The sequence below is a fragment of the Muntiacus reevesi genome, chromosome 9, assembly GCF_963930625.1.
Source record: "Muntiacus reevesi chromosome 9, mMunRee1.1, whole genome shotgun sequence".
Taxonomy (NCBI): domain Eukaryota; kingdom Metazoa; phylum Chordata; class Mammalia; order Artiodactyla; family Cervidae; genus Muntiacus; species Muntiacus reevesi.
The window spans coordinates 1,359,114-1,373,832 of record NC_089257.1 but is presented as its reverse complement, the minus strand read 5'-3'; the positions used below and the strand labels follow the sequence as shown (position 1 = coordinate 1,373,832).

The 14,719-nt window shown below is 43.9% G+C and overlaps 1 pseudogene; it reads left to right on the top strand.

The window, feature by feature from the left end:
* Positions 1-13,682: 13,682 nt before the first annotated feature.
* LOC136174539 (olfactory receptor 4D9-like) lies at positions 13,683-14,450 on the top strand (annotated as a pseudogene).
* The last annotated feature ends 269 nt before the right edge of the window (positions 14,451-14,719 follow it).

Genomic DNA, 14,719 nt, shown 5'->3' with positions numbered 1-14,719 from the left:
TCTCTGATTAATTTATAAAGTCTACTAAGATACATTATTGTTTTTGTTATTGCTGTTTAGTTGCTAAGTCATGTCCTACACTTTAGGACCCCCATGGACTATAGACCGCCAGGCCCCTCTGTCCATGGAATTCTCTAGGCAAGAACACTGGAGTGGGTTGCCATTTCCTTCTCCAGAGAATCTTTCCAACCAAAGGATCGAACCTGCATCTCCTTCATTGGCAGGCAGATTCTTTACCTCTGAGCCACCAGGTAAGTCCCACTAAGAAACATATGACTTACAACTGTTCTGATCAGCATGAAATCATAATTTTTAATAGATTTTATATTACAAAAGAAGTAGAGAAATTGAGTAGTTAGCTAGAGAAAAGAATGTCACTTTACAGCCTTGGAAGAAATAAAGAAAATAGAATCCAATACACTCAGATAATTTTATCACACTGGATAGCTGTGAGGTTTTTTCAGCTCTATTGAGTTGCAATTGGCAAATATAAATGGCATATATTTAAGATGTACAACTTGATGTTTGGATATACATGAATATTGTGAAATGGTCACTGGGGCAACATGAGTTACAGTGGGGTCTCTCTTGCTATCTCTTACAACTGCATGGGAATCTACACTTATCTAAACAAATTTTTCAATTAAAAAAAAGCAGACTATATACCCAGACATTGTCTCTGCATTCCTACACTGTTCACAGAAGGGAAATGAGACACATTAGAAAATAACACACTGTGCATTTGGATTCTATCAGGTTTCCACATCTTGAAGAAGTAAATATATCCAAATGAAGTTCCTTCTCTGACTTTAGACTATGAATAAATTAAGTAATTATTTGCTGAAGGTCTTCCTTTCCAAAGCTCACACTTTAGTGGTTGAAAGCAGGTGCCTTGCAGTTAGCACAGCTTGAATTAGAATATGGATGTCACCGAGGAGTTCTGTCTGAGCAGCCAAGGAAGCACAGTTGAGAGGAGCTGCCCCATGTCCAAGGTCAGGGGCGGTGGCCAAGAGGAGCTACCCCACATCCAAGGTAAGCAGCTGTGGCTGCGATTTGCTGGAGCAGCCACGAAGAGATGCCCCACGACCAAGGTAAGAGAAACCAAGTAAGACAGTAGGCACTGAGAGAGGGCATCAGAGGGCAGGCAGACTGAAACCACAGTCACAGACAACAGGCCAATCTGACCACATGGACCACAGCGTGTCTAACTCAGTGAAACTAAGCCATGCTGTGTGGGGCCACCTAAGATGGTCAGGTCATGGTGCAGAGGTCTGACAGAATGTGGTCCACTGGAGAAGGGAATGGCAAACCACTTCAGTATTCCTGCTTTGAGAACCCCATGAACAGTATGAAAAGGCAAAATGATAGGACACTGAAAGAGGAGCTCCCCAGGTCAGTAGGTGCTCAATATGCTACTGGAGATCATTGGAGAAATAACTCCAGAAAGAATAAAGGAATGGAGCCAAAGCAAAAACAAAACCCAGTTGTGGATGGGACTGGTGATAGAAGCAAGGTTCAATGTCGTAAAGACCAATATTGCATAGGAAGCTGGAATGTTAGGTCCATGAATCAAGGCAAATTGGAAGTGGTCAAACAGGAGTTGGCAATAGTGAACATCGACATTCTAGGAATCAGCAAACTAAAATGGACTGGAATGGGTGAATTTAACTCAGATGACCATTATATCTACTACTGTGGGTAGGAATCCCATAGAAGAAATAGAGTAGCCATCATAGTCAACAAAAGAGTCCAAAATGCAGTACTTGGATGCAATCTCAAAAACGACAGAATTGTCTCTGTTCGTTTCCAAAGCAAACCATTCAATATCAGAGTAATCCAAGTCTATGCCCGAACCAGTAATGCTGAAGAAGCTGAAGTTGAACAGTTCTATGAAGACCTACAAGACTTTCTAAAACTAACACCCAAAAGAGATGTCCTTTTCATTATAGGGGACTGGAATGCAAAAGTAAGAAGTCAAGAAACACCTGGAGTAACAGGCAAATTTGGCCTCGGAGTACAGAATGAAGCAGGGCAAATGCTAACAGAGTTCTGCCAAGAGAATGCACTGGTCATAGCAAACACCCTCTTCCAACAACACAAGAGAAGACTCTACACATGGACATCACTAGATGGTCGACACAGAAATCATATTGATTATATTCTTTGCAGTCAAAGATGGACAAGCTCTACACAGTCAGCAAAAACAAGACTGGGAGCTGACTGTGGCTCAGATCATGAACTCCTTATTGCCAAATCTAGACTGAAATTTAAGAAAATGGAGAAAAACCACTAGACCATTCAGGTATGACCTAAGTCAAATCCCATATGACTATACAGTGTAAGTGAGAAATAGATTTATGGGACTAAATCTGATAGAGTGCCTGATGAACTATGGATGGAGGTTGATGACATTGTACAGGAGACAGGAATCAAGACCATCCCAAAGGAAAAAAAAATGCAAAAAAAACTGTCTGCAGAGGCCTTAAAAATAGCTATGAAAAGAAAAGAAGCAAAAAGCAAAGGAAAAAGGGAAAGATACTCCCATTTGAATGCAGAGTTCCACAGAATAGCAAGGAGAGATAAGAAAGCCTTCCTCAGCGATCAATGCAAAGAAATAGAGGAAAACAATAGAATGGGAAAGACTAGAGATCTCTTCAAGAAAATTAGAGATACCAAGGGAACATTTCATGCAAAGATGGGCTCAATAAAGGACAGAAATGGTAGGTACCTAACAGAAGCAGATGATATTAAGAAGAGGTGGCAAGAATACACAGAAGAACTATACAAAAAAGATCTTCACAACCCAGATAATCACGATAGTATGATCACTCACCTAGAGCCAGACATCTTCGAATGTGAAGTCAAATGGGCCTTAGGAAGCATCACTACAAACAAAGCTAGTGGAGGTGATGGAATTCCAGGTGAGCTATTTCAAATGAAAGATGATGCTGTGAACGTGCTGTACTCAATATGCCAGCAAATTTGGGAAACCTAGCAGTGTCCACAGGACTGGAAAAGGTCAGTTTTCTCTCCAACCCCAAATAAAGACAGTGCCAAAGAATGCTCACACTACCCCACAATTGCACTCATCTCACACGCTAGTAAAGTGATGTTCAAAATTCTCCAAATCAGGCATCAGTAATACATGAACCGAGAACTTCCAGATGTTCAAGCTGGTTTTAGAAAAGGCAGAGGAACCAGAGATCAAATTGCCAACATCCGCTGGATCATCAAAAAAGCAAGAGAGTTCCAATAAAACATCTATTTCTGCTTTATTGACTATGCCAAAGCCTTTGACTGTGTGGATCACAATAAACTGTGCAAAATTCTGAAAGAGATGGGAATACCAGACCACCTGACCTGCCTCTTGAGAAACCTATATGCAGGTCAGGAAGCAACAGTTAGAACTGGACATGGAACAACAGACTGGTTCCAAATAGGAAAAGGAGTATATCAAGGCTGTATATGGTCACCCTTCTTATTTAACTTATATGCAGAGTACATCATGAGAAACGCTGGGCTGGAAGAAGCACAAGCTGGAGTCAAGATTGCTGGGAGAAATATCAATAACTTCAGATATGCAGATGACACCACCCTTATGGCAGAAAGTGAAAAAGAACTAAAGAGCCTCTTGATGAAGGTGAAAGAGGAGAGTGGAAAAAGTTGGCTTAAAGCTCAATATTCAAGAAACTAAGATCATGGCATCTGGTCCCATCACTTCATGGGAAATAGATGGGGAAACAATGGAGACAGTGGCTGACTTTATTTTTCTGGGCTCCAAAATCACTGCAGATGGTGGTTGCAGCCATGAAGTTAAAAGCCCCTTACTCCTTGGAAGGAAAGTTATGACCAACCTAGGTAGCATATTGAAAAGCAGAGACATTACTTTGTCAACAAACGTCTGTCTAGTCAAGGCTATGGTTTTTCCAGTGGTAATGTATGAATGTGAAAGTTGGACTATAAAGAAAGCTGAGCACTGAAAAATTGATGCTTTTGAACTGTGGTGTTGGAGAAGACTCTTGAGAGTCCCTTGGACTGCAAGGAGATTCAACCAGTCCATCCTAGAGGAGATCAGTCCTGAATATTCATTGGAATGATTGATGCTGAACCTGAAACTCCAATACTTTGGCCACCTGATGCGAAGAGCTGATTCGTTGGAAAAGACCCTGATGCTGAGAAAGACTGAAGGCGGGAGGAGAAGGGAATGACAGAGGATCAGATGGTTGGATGGCATCACCGACTCAATGGACATGAGTTTGGGTGAACTCCGGGAGTTGGTGATAGACAGGGAGGCCTGGCGTGCTGCGGTCCATGGGGCCCAGACAGTTGGACACGACTGAGCGACTGAACTGAATGGAACTGAGGAGTTCTGTCAGCACACGAAAGGTCCTCACTGTGACCTTCCTCTGAAGCGCTGGCCCACTGCCCACCGTCCACGGGTCTCCTTCCACGCCTAGGGCTGGGCTCCCAGCAGCACTCAGGACACTCCCATTCCTGATTCTCTTTACACTATGTTTACCATCTTGTCCTCAGCACCTGGCAGAGCAAGCAGACCATAGAAAACACTTATAAAAATCGTTGAATTAAAAAAACAGTGGGGCTTCCCTGGTGGCGCAGTGGATCAGAATCTGTCTGCCAGCACAGGAAACATCGGTTCAGTCCCTGGTCCGGGAAGATTACACACGCCATGGAGCAACTAAGCCCATACACCGCAACTCCTGGAGCCCGCCCCCAGAGCCTGGACGCCACAAGAGAAGTCACCACGATGAGAGGCCCACACACCGCAGCGAAGGGTAGCCCTCCCGCTATGCACCTAGAGAAAGCCCAAGGAAAGCAGGGAAGACCCAGGGTAGCCAAAAATAAACAAATTAAATTTTAAAACTAAAAAGTCAATAAATGAATATTGCCTCTCGGTCACTTTTTTGCTGCTCAGATCATTGGAGAATAGGTTAAGAAAACAACTGACTCTTTTTTTTATGTCCTGACAACCTGACTTCCTAAAACAGACAGAAACCTTTGAAGCTGCTTCAGACGATGCACATATACTTAAAAGAGTTGGGATGAAGTGGAAAACATGTTTCCACATTTTTTCTATATTTTTCCACATATTTTTCCATAAATCCATATTTCATTTGTTTACTGCTTACAGGTGGTGGGAGGGTTTTTGTTTCTCTCCTATTCTGGAGGTAAATTATAGGTCTTAAAATTTTTGAAATTAGAAAAATGTTCACGTTGTGATGTACATATCAGCCCACAAATCAGACATGCAAATGCCATGAGGTTGGGGTGGGGGATGTGCCCAGAGTATCCAGGAAACAGCGAGACTTTGTAGTTAGATGAGAAGAAGCAGAGAGGGGTAGTCATTGAGGTCAGAGAGAGAACCAGGTCATAAGATCAGCTCATCAGGACTTTTTAAACCATTGCAAGGATTTTTGCTGTCACAGTATGTAAGATGAGCTGCACCTGGAGGACTTTGAAAAATGGACTCTTTATGCAAGTTTTAATGGAATTGTAGGTGCTACTGTTACGAGCAAACTAAAGAGGGTTGAGGACAAAAACGTGGAGACCAGTTAAGAAGTTACTACAGCAGAAATAACAAAGACATGACTTCGGGTAGTCATGGTGGAGGTAGTAAGATTGTTGAAAGACTTCGAAGGTCAAGCAAGTAGGATTTGCTGATGGAGCCAGTGTGGACCTTATGAGTGTCAGGCGAGTGTATGCTTCTCGGTTCTTTGTCTCGTCACAACAAAAATTTGGAGTGAGGGACATTGAAGCCCCCTTGGCGGGTCACAGCTCTCGGAGGACAGACTGTGTTACAGCTCTTAAATAAATCAGTGTTACAGCTCAGTGTTACAGCTCTATTTATTTAGATAATAGCAGGAAATCCATCTTTGAGGCGTGAGTGAGGGCATGTCGATCCAAAGACGCGAAGAGAAGAGAGCCCCATCGTACGGGAGAGAGAGAGAGAGAGAGAGAGAGAGAGAGAGAGAGAGAGAGCTTTGGCTCCTCTTTTTATATGTTTCTCTGTCCTGGGCCTGTCTTATGTTAATTGGGCCAGCCAGGAGTGTTGTTTGTTTTACCTGAGGTTCTCACTCCAGTCCTTGGACCTTCCTTTGTTCTATTTTCATGGGCTTTCCCTGCCAGATCTTTTAGCCACCGCCATTTTGGACTCTTTTTCCTTATTCTAACTACCTACCACGAGGACTACATCATCCACTTTGGTCATCACCCTGCTGAGCCCTCCTTCACTCTCACCTACATGACCCTTCCGGCCCAAGGGCTCCTGCCAACACCTGTGCCACACCTCAGGAACCTCCCTGCCAGGGTGAAACTGCCTGAGGAAATTCACAGTCCTTAGAGACAGCATTTATTTCCCTATAAGAAAATTACAAAGGAAACCATTAGGGTAAGGAGGCATCCTGACTAACCTGACCTAACAGGATTCTTGCTGAAGGCATCCAGGGTGATCAGACATCACCTAGGAGGTGGTGGAGGATGAGAAAGCTGATTGGACGAGGAAGGTGATCGGATCAGGAGGGTGGGGAATTATGGGCAAAGTATCTTAGCAGGATTTTTGCTAAAACTGAACAATGCAAAGAAAAACATGGAGGTCCAAAAGTGGAGGGTTTGTTGAAAAATTCAGGGGAAGCTGTGCAGTATTTGATCAAGGAGAGAATCTTTACCACAGCTGGAAAATTTTAGACCCCAAACAAATGTCTGTTTCAAAGTGTATGTGCCTGCATGAAAAGATGTTCAGCATTCTAATTATTAGAGAAATGCAAATTAAAGCTACAATGAGATATCACCTCACACCAGTCAAAACTGCTATCATCAAAAAGTCCACAAAGAGTAAATGCTGAGGAGAAGGGGACCTTCCTACACTATTGGTGGGAATGTAAACTGGTACAGTCACTATGGAGACAATATGGGGGTTCCTTCAAAAACTAAAAATAGGGCTACTGTATGACCCAACAATCCCACTAGTAGGCATATATCTGGAGGAAAATATGGTCCAAAAGGATATATGCACCCCCAATGTTCACTGCAGCACTGTTTACAATCGCCAAGACACGGAAGCAACCTAAATGTCCATTGACAGATGAACATTATCCTTAGAAGATTTGGTACATATGTACAATGGAATGTTACTCAGTCATCAGAAAGAATGAAATAATGCCATCTGCAGCAACATGCATGAACCTAGAGAGTGTCATACTGAGTCAAGTCAGACAGAGAAGCAGAAGCATCATGAAATCCCTTCTATGCAGAATCTAAAAAGGTTTGATACAAATATACTTAATTACAAAACAGAAATAGACTCACAGACCTAGAGACCAGCTTCTGGTTGCCCGTGGGGGAAGGCTGGGAAGAGAGGTAGGGGGTTTGGGATGGACATGTACACACTGCTATGTTTAAAATGAACAACCAACAAAGACATACTGTACGGCACATGGAACTCTGCTCAGTGCTATGTGGCAGATTGGATGGGAGGGGAGTTTGGGGGAGAATGGATACGTATACACATATGTCTGAGTCCCTTTGCTGTCCCCCTGAAACTACCACCACATTCTTTATCGGCTGTATTCCAATACAAAATGCACAGTTTGATAACAAAGTGTATGTGCCTGAATAGCCTTTTAATTACTCCCACTGAAACCACCTCTCCATCAGCAGAATATTTCCAGAGCCACATCCATCTACTTTCCCTCTGATAATTCTCACACTGGCTTGGGGATTAAGGAATTGGCCAATAGTGTGCGGCACTGTGTCTCAACATGGAAAAGTCAAGACAATGTGATTCCGTGTGTCTGCCCTTTCCCTCATAAAGATGGAAGCCACTGAAGTCACTGGCTTTCAGAGGGGTATTTAACAGAACTTTCTGAAGCTGAGTGACTCACATGAACATTATTTAGGATGTCAGAGACCTGGAAAGGAGACTGGAGATTTTAGGTAAGATGTATAACTCTACCTGGGTTTCCAGGAGACGCTAGTGGTAAGGAACCCGTCTGCCAATGCAGGAGACATAATGGGTGCGGGTTCAATCCCTGAGTCAGGAAGATCTCCTGGAGGAGGGTGTAACAACCCACTCCAGTATTCTTGCCTGGAGAATCTCACAGACAGAGGAGCCTGGCGGGCTACAGCCCAGAGGTTTGCAGAGTCAACACGACTGAAGCAAATTAGCACCCACACACAGCTCTACCTGGGTATGTGCATCTGTGATGTCTGGGTGTTTATGCATAACAGGGAGGAAAACTGAAATCTGGATTTAATTGTTAATATTTATAGATATATTGTAGTTACAAATAATAAGTACACAAGATCCCAGTGTACCCAGAGATAGAACAGCACAGACAAGAAATGTTAACAAGGAAGACATTGCAAGATGAGAGACATGGAAACAGGTTCAGTTTGGAATGGGGGAAAAGCACATTTTGCTTTCTGGCATCTCTTGAGTTGCACAAAGGAGAGGGTTTTCTTATGCCAAATTTAAAATTAGAGAGAAAAACAAAATAGTTACAGTCCTCAAATAAATGGAAAGAATTGTACAATGATGAACATCTACATATCTTTTCTTACATTTACAAAAAAGAAAAGGCACAGTAATGATTTTCTTTCCTGTATCTTTCCAGGCCTGCCTGTTTACATCTCTTCATTCCCACCAAACCTCCCACTCACAAGCAGCTTTCATCTATCCAAACGGTCCCCGAGAGTCAGAACCCCCTTTCTCTCCATTCCTACGTGCCCCAAACATAATGCCACCTCTTCCACGCAGGATTCCCTGAGCCTCTCAGGGAGAAATCACCCTTTCCCCACACACAGCTCTTCGTCTGTCTTTAGACATTCCCCATCATGGCCTTACTACTGTTAGATTTCTATTGTTTTTCCACTGGTTTAGGATTACACTGTTTTCTCACAAATAGCATAGAACTCTGCCAATTTTCCTTTAATGCTTGCTAAATAATCAGATGGATTCAAAATAGCAAAAAGATGGAGCAGCACCTGGAGGATGCTGAATTATCAAAAGTAGTTTGTGAACATGGGACCTGTTCCTGTCTGATAAATGGGCTCACCTCGGGGCCCAAGGTAACTAACTTCTACCCTGCTGTGCAGACCATAGTCTGTTATTTACTTGGGGGACCCTGTGGAAGGCTTCTGTAAGTAGGATGGATTCTCTCAATATCTCCAGTAACTATATGGAGTTGTTTTTTTCTGGTGACCATTTCCTCTCTTTTTAAATTGATCAGGGTTGATAGCTCAGCTACCACTTAGTTCAATACACTCATTTACTGATAAGCCTCTTGTATTAAGGTTACTCAACAGAGTACTAATCATCATATAGTCAAAGCTATAGCTTTGCCAGTAGTCATGTACGAATGTGAGGGTTGCACCATTAAGAAGGCTGAGTGCCAAGGAATTGATGTTTCAGACTGTGGTGTTGGAGAAGACTCTTGAGAGTCCCTTGGACTGCAAGGAGATTGAACCAGTCCACCCTGAAGGAAATCAACCCTGAATATTCATTGGAAGGACTGATACTGAAGCTGAAGCTCCAATACTTTGGTCACCTGATGCAAAGAGCTGACTCATTGGAAAAGACCCTGATGCTGGGAAAGATTGAGAGCAGGAGGAGAAGGGGACGAGAGAGGATGAGATGGTTGGATGGCATCACCGACTCAGTGGACATGAGAGTCAGGTCTGGGAGATGGTGAAGGATGGGCAAGCCTGGCGTGCTGCCTTTGATGGGGTTGCAAAGAGTAGGACATGACTTAGAGACTGAACCACAACAAGCCTGTGCGCTGAGACCACTGCAGAAGTTCATTCTCTTAATCCTCCTAACCTCCCTGGGAGGCAGGTATTACAACCCCCATTCCACAGATGAGGTGGGACTCAGTAGGTCTCTTATTCACATGAATCACACAGGGGCAAACCCAGAACTTAAGAACCTGTGATTCTCCATGCAGACATCATGCCCCAGCCTTCTCTGGTCTGCTAAGATGAGATCCCACCAGAAGCCCAAACAAGCCAACTCTCTTCTTAGGCCATACACTGCCGCCACCTTCTGGGTCACTCTGCTTGCCATGGAAAGAGAAACAGCCTTCTATTTTCCTCAAAGCAGGGTGTTCTGATGAAGCTGTAAAACATATGTTCTGGGAAATGTTTAGCTCCTCCAAGAGATGGTCAGTATATTTAAAGAAGTCGTGTGTCCCTGTTGTATTTAAAACAGATAACTGATAAAGACCTACTGTATAGTCCAGGGAACTCTGCTCAATACCCTGTAATAACCTTAATGGAGAAAGAATCTGAAAAAGAATAGATACACGTATGTGTGCGTGCACACACTCAGTCGTGTCCCACTCTGCAGCCCCGTGGACTGTACCCCGCCAGCATCCTCTGACCATGGGATTTTCCAGGCGAGAATACTGGAGGGGGTGCGCTTCCTTCTTCAGGGGATCTTTCTGACCCAGGGATCAAACTTGCGTCTCTTGCATTGACAGGTGGGCTCTTTACCACTGAGTCACTTTGGAAGCAGACACAAGTATACATATAACTGAATCACTTTGCTGAACACCTGAAATTAATATTACATTGCTGATCAACTATGCTCCATATAAAATAAAAAATTTTTTAAACTAAAGAATAGGAAGGTATATGGGCCCGCGGCATCCCACAAAAGCAAATAAAGGACTGAGAGATTAAAGAACAAAACTATGTTGTGAAGTGATTGGCCTCCAACTAATAAAATAATATTAAAAAAAATAAAATAAAATAAAATGATTTTATTTAAAAAAAAAAAAAAAGAACAAAACTATGGCTGGCCTCTGAGGCAATAGTTATTCTTATTTCATAGAAGATTTCATGAGTCTTAAATGTTAAAATAATAATTATTATAAAGCTCTCAAATGTGACTTTCATGTCTTCAAAAGGAATTTTAAAAGGGAAGCTTCCAGAAAAAAAAAAAAAAAGTTGTATGTCTGTGAGAATTCATAACCTAAAGCTTTTCTTTGAGATAGCACACATGTAATCACACTTATTATGGGCTAGGCAGTACTCCCACCACTGATGCTTTGCTGTGGTTCAGTCGCTCAGCCGTGTCCGACTCTTTGCAACCCCATGGATGGCAGCTCACCAGGCTTCCCTGTCCTTCACCATCTCCCAGAGCTTGCTCAAACTCATGTCCATCAAGTCAGTGATGCCATTCAACCATCTCATCCTCTGTCATCCCCTTCAACTCCTGCCTTTAGTCCTACCCAGCATCAGAGTCTTTTCCACTCAGTCAGTTCTTCGCATCAGGTGGACAGAGTATTGGAGTTTCCGCTTCAGCACCAGTCCTTCCAAAGAATATTCAGGACTGATTTCCCTTAAGATTGACTGCAAAGCATCAATTCCTCGGCATCTTTGTTATAGTCAAACTCTCACATCCATGCATGACTACTGGAAAAACCATAGCTTTGACTATGCAGACCTTTGTTGGCAAAGTGATGTCTCTGCTTTTTAATATGCTGTCTAAGTTGGTCATAGCTTTTCCTTCAAGGAGCAAGCATCTTTTAAATTCATGGCTGCAGTCATTGTCCACAGTGATTTTGGAGCCCAAGAAAATAAAATCTGTCACTGTTTCCATTTTTTCCCCATCTATTTGCCATGAAGTAATGTAACTGGATGCTATGATCTTCATTTTATGAAAGTTGTGTTAAGCCAGCTTTTTCAGTCTCCTCTTTCACCTTCATCAAGAGGTTGTTTACTTCTTCTTCACTTCCTGCCATTAGAATGGTATTATCTGCATACCTGAGGTTGTTGATATTTCTCCCGGCAACCTTGATTCCAGCTTGTGATTCATCCACCCTGGCATTTCACATAGTGTGCTCTGCATATAAGTTAAATAAGCAGGGTGACAATATACATCCTTGACGTACTCCTTTCCCAATTTTGAGCCAGTCCATTGTTCCATGTCCAGCTCTGATTACTTCTTCTTGACCTCCGTTCAGATGTTTCAGGAGACAGGTAAAGTGGTCTGATATTCCCATCTCTTTAAGAATTATCCAGTTTGTTGTGATAGACAAAGACAAAAGCTTTAGTGTAGTTAATGAAGCAGAAAGTAGATGTTTTTCTGGAATTCTCCCTTTTTCTATGATTCAACAGATGCTGGCAATTTGATCTCTGATGTTTCTACCCTTTCTAAATCCAGCTTGAACACCTGCTGAAGTACTGATGTTTTACATAGGTGAGTTCATGTAATCCTTATAAAAATTATATAGGAGTTGCTACTGTTTCTAAACACCAGGGCAGAGCCAGAGTCCAAAGAGATGAAGCAACTTGTCCATTTTCACATAACCAGTTAGGGTCTATCTGGGACTTGAACAGGTTTTGGGATGCCAGAGTTGCCCAGGTCTCTGCTGTATGCCATGAGACCTCTCGCAGCTTTATTAGTTTTCCATACTAAATAGACTGTGGACAAAACTGCACCCAGAGGAAAGACAACCTAAAGGGAAAGTGAGCAGGGTGGAAAGAAAGATCTTCATTGGAACTGAAAGATATACCCAGAAAGTAGGAGGGGAGTGTATTTCACCTTTCCTTTGTTTCTGATGATAGCAAGAAAAGGGAGGCAAACTGCAAAGAAATAAGTTAAGGGCCAGTTCAAGGATTCACACACACACAAACACACACACCAAAAAAAGTAGTAACTCGAAAGCCATAAGACTAAACAGTAAGTGTATGTTTAGCATTTTAAGAAACTGCCAAGATGTCTTATTCATTTCTTTATTTTTGGCCACAGTCAGTCTTCATTGCTGCTCTCGAGCTTTCTCTTGCTGTGGGCATGGCTCTAGGCTTCGGACCTCAGGCTGTAGACCATGGCTTGGCGGCTGTGGCTCAGTTGCTCCTTAGCATGTGGACTCTTCCCGGACCAGGGATGGAACCCGCGCCCTCTGCATTGGCAGGCAGTCTTATCCACGGCGCCACCAGGAAAGTCCTAACAAACACTTTTTAAGAAATCACAACATTTGGGTATCATTTGTATCAGGAAATGGGAGGCATTTTTGTACCAGGTGTGCTAATGGCATGGTAGATACATCATTATATGTTAGCATATCAAGTAGTAATAGGTAAATTTATGTACAATGTGGGATTTTCTTTAAAATAATAAATCAAATAATTGAGGGGGGGGGGCGGAGTGCGGTTTGAAAAAGAGAGAAGTGCTTCTAAGAACTCAGTCCAAAGAGAACCATCCTAAAGATAACAGTTTTTAAGCCATTTACATAAGGCATCATCTGGGGGGGAAATGGACCTCCTGGGAACTCAGTCATATGGAACAGGCACTCATGGAAACTCAGTGGTATCAGACACTGCCACTCACCAAGCTGACTCCAACTTCATACGCCTCGTGCCACAGTAGTCACTTCATCTTGAATACTTAGAACTTGTATATGCAGAGCATCACAGTATTCATTTTATGAAATATTTATAATTTGCGTGGGAAACGATAACTAAAAGCATGCTTGTGTCAGGAGGGATCACTTTGCTCATGTGAGCCGTAACCCCAGAACAGATATGCACCGGGTAAAATATCTCACTAGTGTTTAGACCTAATACCTGACTCTCTAAACCTGACTCTGGTAAGTTAGGGCGAACACTCTCTGAAATAACACTTTTCATTTTTCCCGGGTACACAGGAAGAGGACACATGATCCAATGGGCTGCGAAATGGTAGCAGAGTAAGTGAATTTGTGTTTCTGGGGCTTGCTCAGTCCCCAGGCCTGAGCTGGGTCCTATTTCTCGTTCTATGCTTCGTGTACGTGACCACTCTGCTGGGCAACCTCCTCATCGTGGTCACTGTGAGCTGCGAGCCCCGCCTGCAGCCCCCATGCGCTTCCCGCTCCGCAGCCTCTCCGCCCTGGACATCTGCTTCTCCTCCATCACCGCCCCCCAGGGCCTGCTGCACCTCCTTTCGGAGAGAAAGACCATCGCCTTCCGCGGCTGCCTCGCGCAGACGTGTTTCTTCCACCTCCTCGGGGCGCGGACATCTCCCCCTCTCGGTGACGGCCTCTGGCCGCTGCGTGGCCATCTCCAGGCCCCTGCCCTACGCGAGCGCCACGAGCCGGGGGCGCTGCGCCGCCCCATCGCGGCCTCCCGGGCGGGGGCTTCGTCCACCCCATCGTGCAGATCTGCCTCCTGCTGCTTGCGGCCTACGCAGTCATCCCGACCGTGCTGGGGCCGCGCCGGGGAGGCCGGGGAAGGCCGTCTCCACCTGCAGCGCCCGCATCTCGGTGGCCAGCCTCCACTTTGTGCCGGTCTGTGCCCGGCCCTTCTCCGCCCGCCCCGCGGACGGAGCTGTCTCCATCACCTTCGCTGTCATCATTCCTGTCCTGAACCCCCTGACCTGCACCCTGAGGAGCCAGGAGATGAAGGCGGCCATGCAGAGGCTGAGGGCAAGACTCGGGCCTTCTGTAATGAAGTAGAGTAAGGCTTTCCAACTTCTTCATCAGCAAGGACCCCTTTCATTGTTTTTCCCAGAGAGTCATATATATATACTCAAATATACTGTCAATAAACCAACTGCACGTACTAGGCAACACTTTATTTTGCAACTTAAATTAATAGACTACTGGTAATCCAAGCCTCTGATGAGCAGAGTATCAGTGTTACAGGATTACGTTTTCTGATGTGTTTTTACTCAAAGACTAAAGTGACCACGTGTCAATCACGAAAGCTACGTGGCAAATGAAGA